This window comes from Monodon monoceros, unplaced genomic scaffold (assembly GCF_005190385.1).
Source record: "Monodon monoceros isolate NGI ecotype Baffin Bay Population unplaced genomic scaffold, NGI_Narwhal_1 Super_Scaffold_19, whole genome shotgun sequence".
Taxonomy (NCBI): domain Eukaryota; kingdom Metazoa; phylum Chordata; class Mammalia; order Artiodactyla; family Monodontidae; genus Monodon; species Monodon monoceros.
In genome coordinates, this window is record NW_021703775.1 from 11,214,526 (window position 1) to 11,227,330 (window position 12,805).

The 12,805-nt window shown below is 35.4% G+C and overlaps 1 protein-coding gene across 1 annotated transcript in view; it reads left to right on the forward strand.

Annotated features, from left to right (window-relative positions):
* The window catches only part of ZC3H6 (zinc finger CCCH-type containing 6), a 52,427-nt gene that overhangs the window by 1,026 nt on the left and 38,596 nt on the right, over positions 1–12,805 (forward strand). The gene's annotated exons all lie outside the window — the stretch shown is intronic.

The window sequence follows — 12,805 nt, forward strand, 5'->3', positions numbered from 1 at the left end:
CCTCCCCGCGCGGGGTCCTTCCCGGCCGGCCCCGCCCCCGGCCGCACGTGCGAGCCCCCCGCCCCCGGGCGGGCTCGGCGGCGCCGGGCGGTTCCCGCGCGCCGGCTCGGGGCTGCGGTCCAGCCCGCGCTCGGAGGAAGCGGTTCCCGGTGCGGGGCCCGGCGTCCCCGTCCGACGAGGACCCGCCAAGAATTGTCAATAACTGGTGATTTATTTGACTACTACCCTAGTACACTCCTAAAAATAAACGTGTGGTTTTTTGGTCTTTTTCTAGGAGAATTTTAAGCAGCTCCTAAAGGCCGTGTATCTGTACAGGCTTACCCCTCGCAATTTGAAATGGCAAGTTTCAAATGTTAACACAAAATAGTTAGGCTTTGCAAACCTGAGTGTAGCACAGATCTCTCCTAAAGTAAAAACTCCATGAATTGTCCAGTCTAGCCCGATTTTCTAAATGCTGTGATGTATCATTTGAACATTTAACTGAGATTCTGATTTTTTATCTTTACTATGGCTTAAGAGGCCCATTCTTCGTTCCGTTTAACGGTTTGCGGGTATTTACTATTTTAAATAGCGCAAGTAGCATCCTTAAGTTTCGGTTAGGTTTTGAATTCATATTGATATCCATCTCAATCGTTAAAAAAGAAAGGGTGGGCTTTCATTCATTAAAATTGCTGGAACAAAATCCATTGCATCTGATTCTTATTTAGAATATTTAAAAGATCCAGAACCCGGCAGTTACTCCCTTGTGAATAGCATTAATCAGAAGTATACATTGTACTCTAGGCTGTATACAAATTGCTGAAGTTTTACCTGTGGAGTAATGTGACCTGCTTTGGTAAAGTATAGCAAACACTTTTTTTTTTTTTAAATCCAAAAGCAGAAATCACAAACATTACTGAAATTTGAAATATCGAAATATCTGGCAACTTTGAGAGGGATAAAAATGTTATTTTAACAACCTTGGTACCGTAATAATAAATGTAGACGGCCAGAAGGCAAGTTAATTAAACGTGTCGTAATTTTTAGTAAGTCAGAAATGCTCTTAAAAAAATTATGGGAACGTAAGCTTGCACTTGACACATTTTTCATGATTATTTTACATTATCCTGTTATTAAAATGAGAAAATTCTTGGAATGGGTTAACTAATAACCTGCGAAGTTTCCCACTCTGAGTATCTGTGGACAAACCAATGATGGGGTTTTGCTAATGCAGCCTAAAATTCATTCTTTTGTGTGAAAGAAGGAAATCTGTCCTCTGTTAGTTCACAGAGAAACTTCAATATGTAGAATTATGTATTCTACATAAGGAAGCAACCATGTTGCCAAATTCAGATATCGAATTAATTTTCTAGTAAGGAACTGTGATGCTGGACTTTAAAAAGAATTTGAAATTTTAAAATACTGAATTAGAAATAAAAATTTAAATAATTCTTTGTAAGATATATAACCAGCTTGGCGATAGGAAGTAGGGATTAAGCAGTAGTGTATTTAGTCTTTTTTTGTTTTATATTAGGAGTAAGAAAACAATATTTTCTGGTGATTTCTGAAGCAAAAAGATTAGCTCTGTTTTAATTTATCCATTTGTTAAGTGGCAGTATTATTCTGAGGCAAGAAGGTTTATCTTTTTCACACTTTTTTTAGTCAACCTACATGAAAAACAAAACAACTATATCTAAAAACAAAGTGAACTAGGATTCAGGAGAAGTGGTTCTGGCTCCAGCTTTGCTACCACTTAGCTTTGTGAACTTGAGCAGGCTTAGTTTCTTAATTGTTAAGAGGGTTGTATAAGAATTTTTCGACTTCTACAGGATCAGTGGTTCTCAACCTTCTCTGGGGAGGTTTTTAAAAAATGTTGAAATCGCTTCCATTGGTCTGAGCTTTAAGATTTTTTAAAGCTCCTCAGGTAATTCTGACATGTATCAAATTGAGAACCGCTATACTAGATCAATATTAGCTAAGCATCAGAATCACTTTGCGGAATAAAGATTTTTGTCCTGTCCAGAGCAACTGAATCAAAATCTCTAAGGGGAAAAAAAATCTTTAGGGGAGGATTGTGGTAATCTGTATTTTTAATGGGCTCCCTGGGTAATTTTTAAGAAATTTGGGAAAAAATGGACTAATCTGTGGAATCCCAAAATATTCTGTGCTTTCATATTATAGTTATTTTATACTGTGATAAAACTTTCCGTGAGTTAAATGGAGAAGATATATGAATTCTGGTATTTGGAGCTTGGCATTGTCTCAAGGATATTCTTTTTTTGTCATTTTTGAAAATTAAGATATTGGAAAAAAGATACAGGAAAAAAGTTAAATCTATGATTTTTATTTACAACTGCTATAATTATACAAATTAAAATATTACTATGATGGTTTACATGAGAATGAGATTCTACATGTAAATGGAAATTCACAGAATGCACAATTTTTTCTTTTAAAAAATTGTTTTCTTGTACATGTTTTATATGGTGAACATTTTGCATAAGATTTGTTTGTGAAATGAGTTAACTTAAAAAAAAAATACCCATTTGTACTTTCCTTTAAATATTTTCATGCCTGGAGTGAAAACATTGTATTTTTATAAAGTGTTATTAATATAAAAATACCTATAAATGAACTTGTGACTATGTAGACTGTTAGAAGAGGACTTATGCATAGATCTTTAGAATTAATTAATAGAGGTGGAGAAGGAGTTGGAGCAAGTCAAAGGGAGATAAAGTTCTTGTCTCTCTTTGCATTCAGTTCTTCCCTTTCAGCCAGTTCTCTTAGGCACAGCTCCAGCCACCTAGCTTTATATTACAGCTGGATGTTGACCTAATTAAAACAACTCACAGATAACTCTTAAAGGCTAAATACTATGAGGCCCTGCTCTGGACACAAGTACAGTTGAGAAGGAAAGATAAATATATGCCCAAGTAATTGTTACATATTTTTTGAAATATGCTAAAGGTAAAAAGTTTTCAGGGCCTACACTGGGGAAAAGGATAATTTTAACATGATCAGTATGAGAGCTTGTGATTCTCAGAGTCTAACTGATAGGAGGTATGGGTAATACTTTCCTTTGGGAGGAAGTTATTCTTTGCCCATGATGAACAACCTTCCCACCTTCTTTCCCTCCTCTCCCCGCTTTCCTTCCTCACGTAAACCGAGATCACCAAAACTCCAGCTAGTCAGAATTGTAGTAGTTTATATTTCCCCTTCTTTTCCCTCCCCCACATAGCGATTGAAACCTTACACGGGAGAGTATGAAGAGGTGAGGGTAAACCAGATGGTTACACTTTCCATTTGTAACAGGGCTTCCCTTTGATTCGCACATTAATCCCATGAGGTAATATAGTATTGCAGTGTTCAGTAACTTCTCTGAGATTCCGCAGACAGAGCCTAGGTAAGAATCCAGAATGCAAACCCCTACCTGCAGTGTTATTTTTAACTCTTCATTAAGTTTGCATGGGGAAGTAATCCAGTAAGTTCTAGCCTTTACTTCTTTACTTGTTTGGGATTGAAATGTGGTATATTTAAGAGAGCTCCGTTTTCTGAATGAAACCTTGGTTCTGATCCTAGTTTTTCCTCTAGCTTGGTTAATGCTCTCTTCTTTTTCATGATTATTTTTCTTATTTGTGAAATAAGGTAGTTGAACTAGATTACTTCCAATCTCCCTTCCTACTTTAAGAAGTCAATAATTTTCATTTAAAAAGTTGCAGATGCCTTTTCTTACATCAGAGTTCACTTTGATGTCCTACACAATGTCTGGTTTTACAAACAACCAGTCAAATCATTATGCTGTACCCCTTAAACTTACACAGTGCTATATGTCAATTATATCTCAATGAAACTGGAAGAAAAAATTAATTGCCTAGTGAGGGAAGGCATTGACTCCAGTAAACAAGAGATTGGTAAATTTCCCAAATTCACAGAGTAAATCAGTGGGAACTCAAATAATGACTCCAGAGCCCACACTTTTATGGTAGAATAGACATCTTCATCACATGAGAATGTATATATATATCAGAATGCCAATTTAGTCATGTAAAACGAGTTTTTAAGGTGTCCTAAGTTAATTATCATTAAAATTATAACGTAAAACCACAAAAATAACAATCTGTTTATAAAAGTGGTACAAAAATAAAGAACCTAGATTTAGAATTCATGATACTCAATATTATACATATGTTGCTGTTTATAATTAATGTACTTGAATTCATTTGGTCCATATAGAAAGAACAGATATTAATGTCTTCATTTTATAGTTTCAGAAACAGATTTAGAGGGTAAATAACTTGACCAAGGTGGCTAAGCAGCTGAGAAGCACAGTCCGTGTCTTATGGCATTCGGTTTCAGTACTCTTTATGTTGCCTCCATTTTGTCATAAAGATAGGAAATCTGATATCAGATGCTGGGTTGGATTTGGGACACTTAAAATTTTTTTTTTTGGTTTTTTTTTTTTTGAGGTATTGATCACAGGCAATTTCATCGTAGTTCATTATAAATTCATCTTATATGACAAAGGGTTTTTCTAAATCTTAAAACATTAAAAATCGAATTTATAAAGAATATTACTTTTTTCACATTATTTTAAAAGGGATTATGAAATCAATTAAATTAACTTAAATCTACAAATTTTTAACTATAGAAAACACAAGTTTCAAACTATTAAGGGAATTCATTGAAAATTCGTAAGAGGTCAGAAGAACCGTTACCTCTTTGCTTGGATTTTCCTTGAATACTTGCAGCTGACAATAAAATGTTAGATCACTGGTACTTGTGTGTGGGGTTAAGTTCTTTATAACCTCTACTCTTTGGCCTATAAAGGAGGTTGTGGGTTGATTTCTTTTCTACACCCTTGGAGTACATAGGAGTCTGTTTTAAAGTTATGTTTTGTGCAAGCAAATGAAAATGAAATAGAATGACGCATCTAAGTTAGAAATACCTACATATTTGACTTTATATATATTACACATATATATATATATATATACACCTTTTTTTTCCCGAATGCCAAATGTCCAAGTGTGAAAACCAGTATTTGACTAAAGCTAGGGCTGAAGCCATAAACTTTTGAAATATGTGAATAAATCTGAAATATTGTCCCTCAAATTATTATAATTTATTATTAGAAATTTTAGTGATCTAATTTTTAAAATAGGACATTACAGTACAGTAACAGTAATTTTCAGCACTGCCTCTTGTTAGGTGCTCCTGTGATTACTGTAATGCACGTGATAGTGAATGGAGGGTCATTTTCAACTGAGATTAGTGGAATTCAAGATAGTTGAGGGAATTTTTTTTCCTCTAACATTTTCTTTTTTATATATTTTTTAACTCTCTGGGGCAAACATGATTGATTATGTTGCACATAACTGGAGTTTTTTCTCCTCATGAAATTTTGAGGTAGTAAAGTTAACATTCTGTTTTTCATTTATCCATAAAAGATGTGAATTCCCAAATGGGATTTTTTTTCTTGAAAGATTTATGGAATTAAATAATTAAAAACTAAACATAGTCTTTAGAAGTTATTTTGTTGAATGATGTCGATATTAGTATGCCAATAATTGAACAAAGTTAGAATTATTATATATAATTTCTATTATTCTACTTTGCATTTTTAATTTAAATTTTTATAATTATTTGTCAGTTCAAAAAGGATATTCTTTCTAAAGTCATCAGCTAACTCACTCTTGCAATATTATTACTCTGTTTTTCTATTTGACTATTTGAAAATTTTTTTTGTACGTAAAATAGCTTTCATAATCATCAATTGTGACATTTTTCTCTTGCATTAATAATGTACGATTATACTTCATCTAATTCATAAAATGTCAATATATAAAGCACACAAGGAGATTCTAGTTCTAAATTGCACCTAAAATATCTTCTTAACTTGGAAAATGAATATTCAGATACTAACAGTAAATTCACTTGATACAGCCTTTTAATATATGACCTTGTTACACTAAACTAATGATCACACAATCCCTGATCATGTCACATTCAGGGATACCAGAGCTGACTTGAAGCAGGCCAAGGTAGAACGAAGTAAGGTACTTTAGTTGGATACTTCAGGCAAAGCCTATTTTGGATTTAAAAAATAAATACACTCCCACCACACTCCCCAAATCCTGGAGCCCCAGTTCCTCATATTATAGTTAATCTGGTTATCAGTTAATTTGGGATATTGGACACTTATATACCAAGTATCCTTTTTGGATATTATTGGGTCACAGGCAGTTTTACCCAGCTCATTATAGATTCATTCAACAAGACTTCTTCAACTTTTGTTTTGATATCATGATGCCTAGAAGATTGTTTTCTGGCTTTCAAATTCTAAGGGTATTTTATTTGCTGAGATTCGTTTCAGTTGGATTTCTAGCTTCTCTGGTCAACATCAGAGGACCTAAATCAAAAGGATAAATTGAAAGGGAGTGAAAGTAAATGAATTTTAGCTTAGTGAGATAGCAAAGATAGTGAATGAAATATAAAAAAGAATTTTAGGGAGAGGCCTAGTGGTTAGGATTCTGGGCTTTCACTACCGTGGTCTGGGTTCATTCCCTTGTCGGGGAACCAAGATCGTGCAAGCCACCTGGCGGGGCCAAAAAAAGGAATTTTTTGAATGTAGTCTCAAAAAAAACTATGGCAAGCTAATTCAGTTTTAATTATGTTATAGTCTCTGCTCATGACATAAAGGATGTTTGAGGAATGGTATGGTTTTCCTTCATGATGTTAAACATACAAGTTTAAGGATGCGTTAAAAAAATATAATTTCATAAATTAATACACAGCAGTACCTATTCTAGCTGGCATTGGATGGGGGCAGGGAATTAAGCATTAACAAAGATTTTTATCAGAAACCAAATTTGTGAATTTTTTTGAAGGAACTCAAAAAAAATACATGGCATGCCTTCCTGTCTTACTAAATAGACAGTTACTGATTTAGCTTTTTCTTAGTTACTTAGGATCATCATGAATATGTATTGTCATCATAATCCCTCTGAATACTAGGTATTATACTCCATCTTGTGTCTTGCTGCATTCAGGAGACTTTGGAAATATGGAAGCTTTCACACAGACTGTTGTTGCTAGGTGTTGCTTAATGATAAGTAGAAATACCCTCAGGAACAGACTCCAAAGTTAGTCTACCCCAGATTCCTTTCTGCTTCTACTTGTTTCAGATAGTTTTTCATTGTTATTCTCTGAAGGAAAATAAGAGAAATTTCCCGTTACAATCCATGCTCCTTGGATTTATAACCTTTCCCAGTTTCTGTGGAAGTACCTGTAGTCTAGCATACCCATTTTATTCAAATGCATGTATTTCAAGTAGATCACAAGAAGAAAGGAAACTTGTTGAGGGCTGTCTACTAGGTACAGTGCTAAGTAATTACCTAACTTTTATCTCACTCCTTAACTCTGTGCTGGTAAATTGATTCATTACATTTTGTAGTTGAGGAAACTGAATATTAGAGGTTGAGATCATTTGTTCAACGTCATATACCTAGAAACAGAATTTGAAGCCACATCCTTCTGGCTCTAGAACCTTTCTTCTTCTGCCCTACTATGATTATTTTTAAGTATTCAGTTTTAACATATCACAAGTTTAAAACATTATATAGTCCTTTTAAGAAGTCTGTTGTTGGTTACTTGTTTAACACTCCTACTTTAATTTCCAGGTTCAGGTGACCTCACTTTGCCAGAGCCCTGGGTCCTCATTAAATAAGAGAGGGTTTTTGCCTGTTTGATTTTGGTTTGGGTCAAAGCCAAATACCTTATTAAGGATTACACATTCTTTGCTGGATGTTGGTGCTTAGCCCCGTCTTGTTTTAATTGAATGGCAAGCCTTAGTAATAACATAGCAATTTTCGTTTCTTGCAACATTCCTCTCTTTTCTTCCCCTCTCTGACTTTGATGTAGGTAATTTCATTTGGTAGGCGGTTACCTGAACTGCACCCCTTTTTATCAGCTTGCTTGGAACCCTGAAATGAAATAGGGAGACCCATTTTCCAGCTCTCATGACTTGATCGAGTCTTTTTACCCCTTTTTTTTGATCTGTTCAATAAAAAAATTTTCCTTTGAGCACTTAAAAACAGACTGTTCATTAAAAAGAAAACCCTATATCATCAATCCAACTGGTCTAGCCTGGTAGCTCTGTTTCCTGACAAATATTAAAATAACTCCTGTGGAACTGAAGTAACTCACATTTACTCTTTTTTAATTAATTTTTATTGGAGTATAGCACATTTACTTTACGTGTCAGAAATGCAACTTCCAGACCGCAAGTTTCTCTGTATCATCTCTTAAAATACCACCCAAATCATGTGTTGATGAAGTTTCTTTTTCCCTAAATTTTATTATTTTAAACATACAAAAATGTTGAAAAATTTTTTACAGTAAACACCCTCATGTGCTATCCACCATTTGGTATGATTCTTAATCTCTATATTAGCTACTATTAAGGGGTTTAGCTATTTGCACTTTCTTCCTAAGACTAAACACATGTTGTGACTATTATAGCAACAGGGTTAAGAAAGATGGGCCTGGGAATCAGACGGCTTAGGCTGGGTTCTAGCTCTGTCATCTACTAGCAGAGTTAGTTAAGCTTTTTGTCTCCTTTCTTCACCAGTTTAATGGGGATAATAATAGTTACAGTTGACCCTTGAACAACACTGGTTTGAACTGCCTGGGTCCACTTCCACTTGGATTTTTTTTTCCAATAGGAAAGACTACGTACTACAAGAACCTGGGTTGGTTGAATCTGCAGATACGGAACCATGGTTTTGAGGAACTCAGATATAGAGGGCCGACTATAAATTACGCGTGGAGGGTCGGCACCCCTAACCCACATGTTGTTCAAGGGTCACCTGTATTTCATAGAGTTAACATGAGGGTAAAATGAACTGACCCAACATGCCTGGCAGCCTAGTAAGTGCTCAGTAATTGTTGACAATCGTATTATATGATGATATAAAGTTGGATTGAGATGTTATTTTACTTCAGAATTAATATTAGTTTATCATGAACACATTAGCTGGAATTGAAGATAGACAAATAGTGAAATAATTAGATGACAAAAAGTATAGACGAAAAATTGCTGAGGAATTTTTTTTTTTTTTTTTTGCGGTACGCGGGCTTCTCACTGTTTTGGCCTCTGCCGTTGCGGAGCACAGGCTCCGGACGCGCAGGCTCAGCAGCCATGGCTCACGGGCCCAGCCGCTCCGCAGCACATGGGATCTTCCCGGACCGGGGCACGAACCCGTATACCCCTGCATCGGCAGGCGGACTCTCAACCACTGCGCCACCAGGGAAGCCCTGAGGAATATTTTTAAATTATTTGTTGAAGTCATATATCCATAATCCTCTGATGGCCCCAAGCTTTTGAAAGGTTCCAGGCAATATTTTGGCCTTTATGGGGAAACAGAGTTAACTTACTACAGCTAAAATTGAATCATTTACACTTTCTGTTTGTTCATATCTAGATTTGAATGCTTGCAGGACTAAGACAACCTGGTACTGTAGTGAATGGGGACTTGGAATGCTTCTTTAAAAGATAACCTTTAGTTTTATTTGTATTCTCTATTGTTTTTCTCTATTTTGTTGATTTATGTCCTCATATGTATTATTTTCACTCTTCTTTTCAGTTTACCCATTTCCAAGTGCTTTAGTTGAATGTATAGATCATTTGTTTTTAATCTTTGTTATTTCCTGAAAATGTGTTTAAATAAAAGCATAAATCTCCTTTTGAGGACTCCTTTTCTTTGTTCAAAAGGTTTTTAATTTAATCACTTCATGGTGTACCCTGCACCAAGTTTATACTGGGAAGTTCACCAGGAAGTTACATTGCTTGAAGTTAGATGTTTCTTTATTATGCTGCTGATACATTCATTACTGCACCAGGTAATTATAATGCCTTCTTTGAATAATTTGAGGCTTAAATGATTGGGATTACGTGCTGCTATGATAGAGAAGATTAACATATTATTCATTCATATCCTTACTATTTTTAAGGGAAATCTTGACCCAATTCAAAGGAATGGTCACTTCAGCAATAATGAGGTGACATTTTAAAGGTATAAATCATGGGAATGTTTGTAATATTCACAGAGGATTGCCTGAAAGATAATAGTCTATTCGTTTCTCGATATTAGTAGCTTTCAGCTAATTTTTTTTTTTTTTTTTTTTTTGCCTCAACACTGTTGGAGAAAAAACATTCCTATCAGTAACAGAGTGATTGTATTCGAGTGGAGTGCGTCTAGTATCAGCATCTCCATATCTGTTCCATTCTTCTTTTGGATTGTTGCAGTGGCATCCTGCTTTTGCTGTATCTGTTTTGTCTCTCCTCTAGATCTGTTTTTCACTCTCAATTAAATTTGTATTTCAAAATGGAGATCTAATTACAATGCCAAAATATGTATTTCAAAATGGAGATCTAATTACAATGCCTCCTTTCCTGGAAAAAGCACATCCAGTGTTTTTTCATTTCTCTAGGATAAACTCCAAACATGCCCAAAGCCCTGCATGATCTAGTGCTACCCATCAATCCAGTATAATTATGAACCAGTTTCTCCCCTTTCCTCTATGATCCAGTGACACTGGCCTTGTCTCCGTTCCTGCCTCACTTCTCATACAAAGAAATTTTGCTCATCCTATTTTCTCTGTCTGCCAGAGGCCCTTCCCTACCCCTATTCTCCTAGGCTAACTCATCATCTCAGTTCATTCATGACTTCCTCAGGGAAAGCCTTCCAGACTTCCCTGACATGACTTTTCCCTATTGTGTACACTCGTAGCACTTTTACCTCCTTCATATATGGTTGTTATTTTATATTTATTTGTGTGATTCTTTGATGTCTGTCTCCGCCATCACTAGATTGAAAACTTCATGAGAGAAGAAAGCCGTGTCTTTTTTGTTTACCATCGTATCCCCAGTTAGACAGTAGTGAATAAATATGTTAAATGAATGAATGGCACTTTTTTTTTTTTTTTGCTGGGAGGGCAGAAGATTCTTATAAACATATAGTTTTTGAGAAATGCTACTCTAGATGTTGTGGTTTTCATCCCTGGATTAAATCAGAACACCAGACAGTTGTGTACTTGGACAATATTACTTTGTTTCCTCATATAATTGCTTCTTCTCAATTGAACTTTGGCATCATGCCCTTGGTTCAAATTGGGGTATGCTGTAAGTGATAAACTGTTGTATGGACACTATTGAAGATAGTGTCCATTGTATCAAGTACTGCCCATTGTATCTGATAATATTTATAAGGACTCAGAGGAGAAATTTCTCTCCCTTCTCACTCCCAGAAACAAAATTGTGCTTCTCTTGAGCAACTGATCTGTTCTTGTCCTAAAAGCACTGTTGTCTTATACCTTATCCTGTTTCCTAAAACTCAGGGTCAAATTTGCATCTTACATCTAGAAATTAGTCAGAGATTTCTGGCATGCCGCTATGTAAACTAATCTTAGTCTTAGCATTGTTTTAAGCTTTAGAATTTTAACTGTGATTTAATTACATATTTTACAGTTTGTTCAATAAAAGTCTCTATAAATAGCTTCCAAGGAATAATAGAACTCTATCAGAACCTTAAAAAAAAAGGCAAAATTAATCTGTTAATCTCCTTGCTGGCTAAGAAACAAGTTCAGTGGGTCTCTCCATGCTGAAAGTGGAAGGGATAAAGAGGAATATAAAATGTTTATTACATATTGGGAGGAATTCGAGGTATTACGTTCTGATTGGTTCATTTGGGACATAGAAATTCTTCCTTTTGATTTTTTTCTGCTTCTGTCACAAAAGCACAGGCATTGCTTTATGACGATGTCTGAGGAGGGATATGAAAGTGTCTGTTAGGCTCAAGGACACACAGCACTTTCTTTGTATGCGCATGTTGGGAACTTGGCAGAGCTTTAACAGTCTCCCCTTGTCCTACTCACATAAACAGCAAGTTAACATGTACGCTACGATCTTGTAGGAACTCTGATTAAAAAGGCCTTGGCTTAACTGAGTTCCTTTGTTTTCCTTCTGTTATAAAAATAAATTTTTGTACCATCTCATGAAATAACAGCTGTGCAGTAGCATATCTGACTCTGGAGACCAGGCATTGAAAGAAAAGTAAGAGTAGCCATGACTGTTAAAAGGAGAAACTGGAAAGCACTTGAGAATGATGACCAAAGATTCCTCACTTGACCAGGAGGTCAGACGTTAAGGCTCCTGCTGAGTCCACATTTGATAGCCCAGTTGTCTTTTAGTTTGAGTATAGATTGGTCAACTTTCCTTATGGAATTATTCCATAAGAAGCAGGAAGTATCAGCCATATTGTATATTTTTCTTGGCTTGCCAGGAAGAAGTCCAGGGCTATGCTGTGATCTACAACCACTTGGATCAATGACTTTAGTTTGTTGTACTTTTAGGGCTTTACAGTATTATTTATTCTTTCAGTCAATGTTAACAACACATTTTTGATATATTTTTCAAGTTATATGACCCCCTTAGTTGAAGATAGAGCCCTAAGGATTCTAGCTTTAAGGGAGTAACGGTTTTTTGTTTTTTGTTTTTTTCTCTAGGGAGATCAGTGCCCCTTCAGACACTCCCAGAGAAGCATTGTCTCCTGAAGGAGATAGGAAGGAAATATCTAAAAATGTCTAATTATTACATTGTTATATATACTTTTTATTTATATATGCAAGTTAGGTTTTGATGAAGTAAATATGCGAAACCATGTTGTTGATTCAGGAAATAAAGATTAGAAGGGCCACATATAGTTTTAAAAACAAAAGAGCAATTACTTGTAACAAAAGTAACAAAGGAATTCTGTTATCTCTGGGG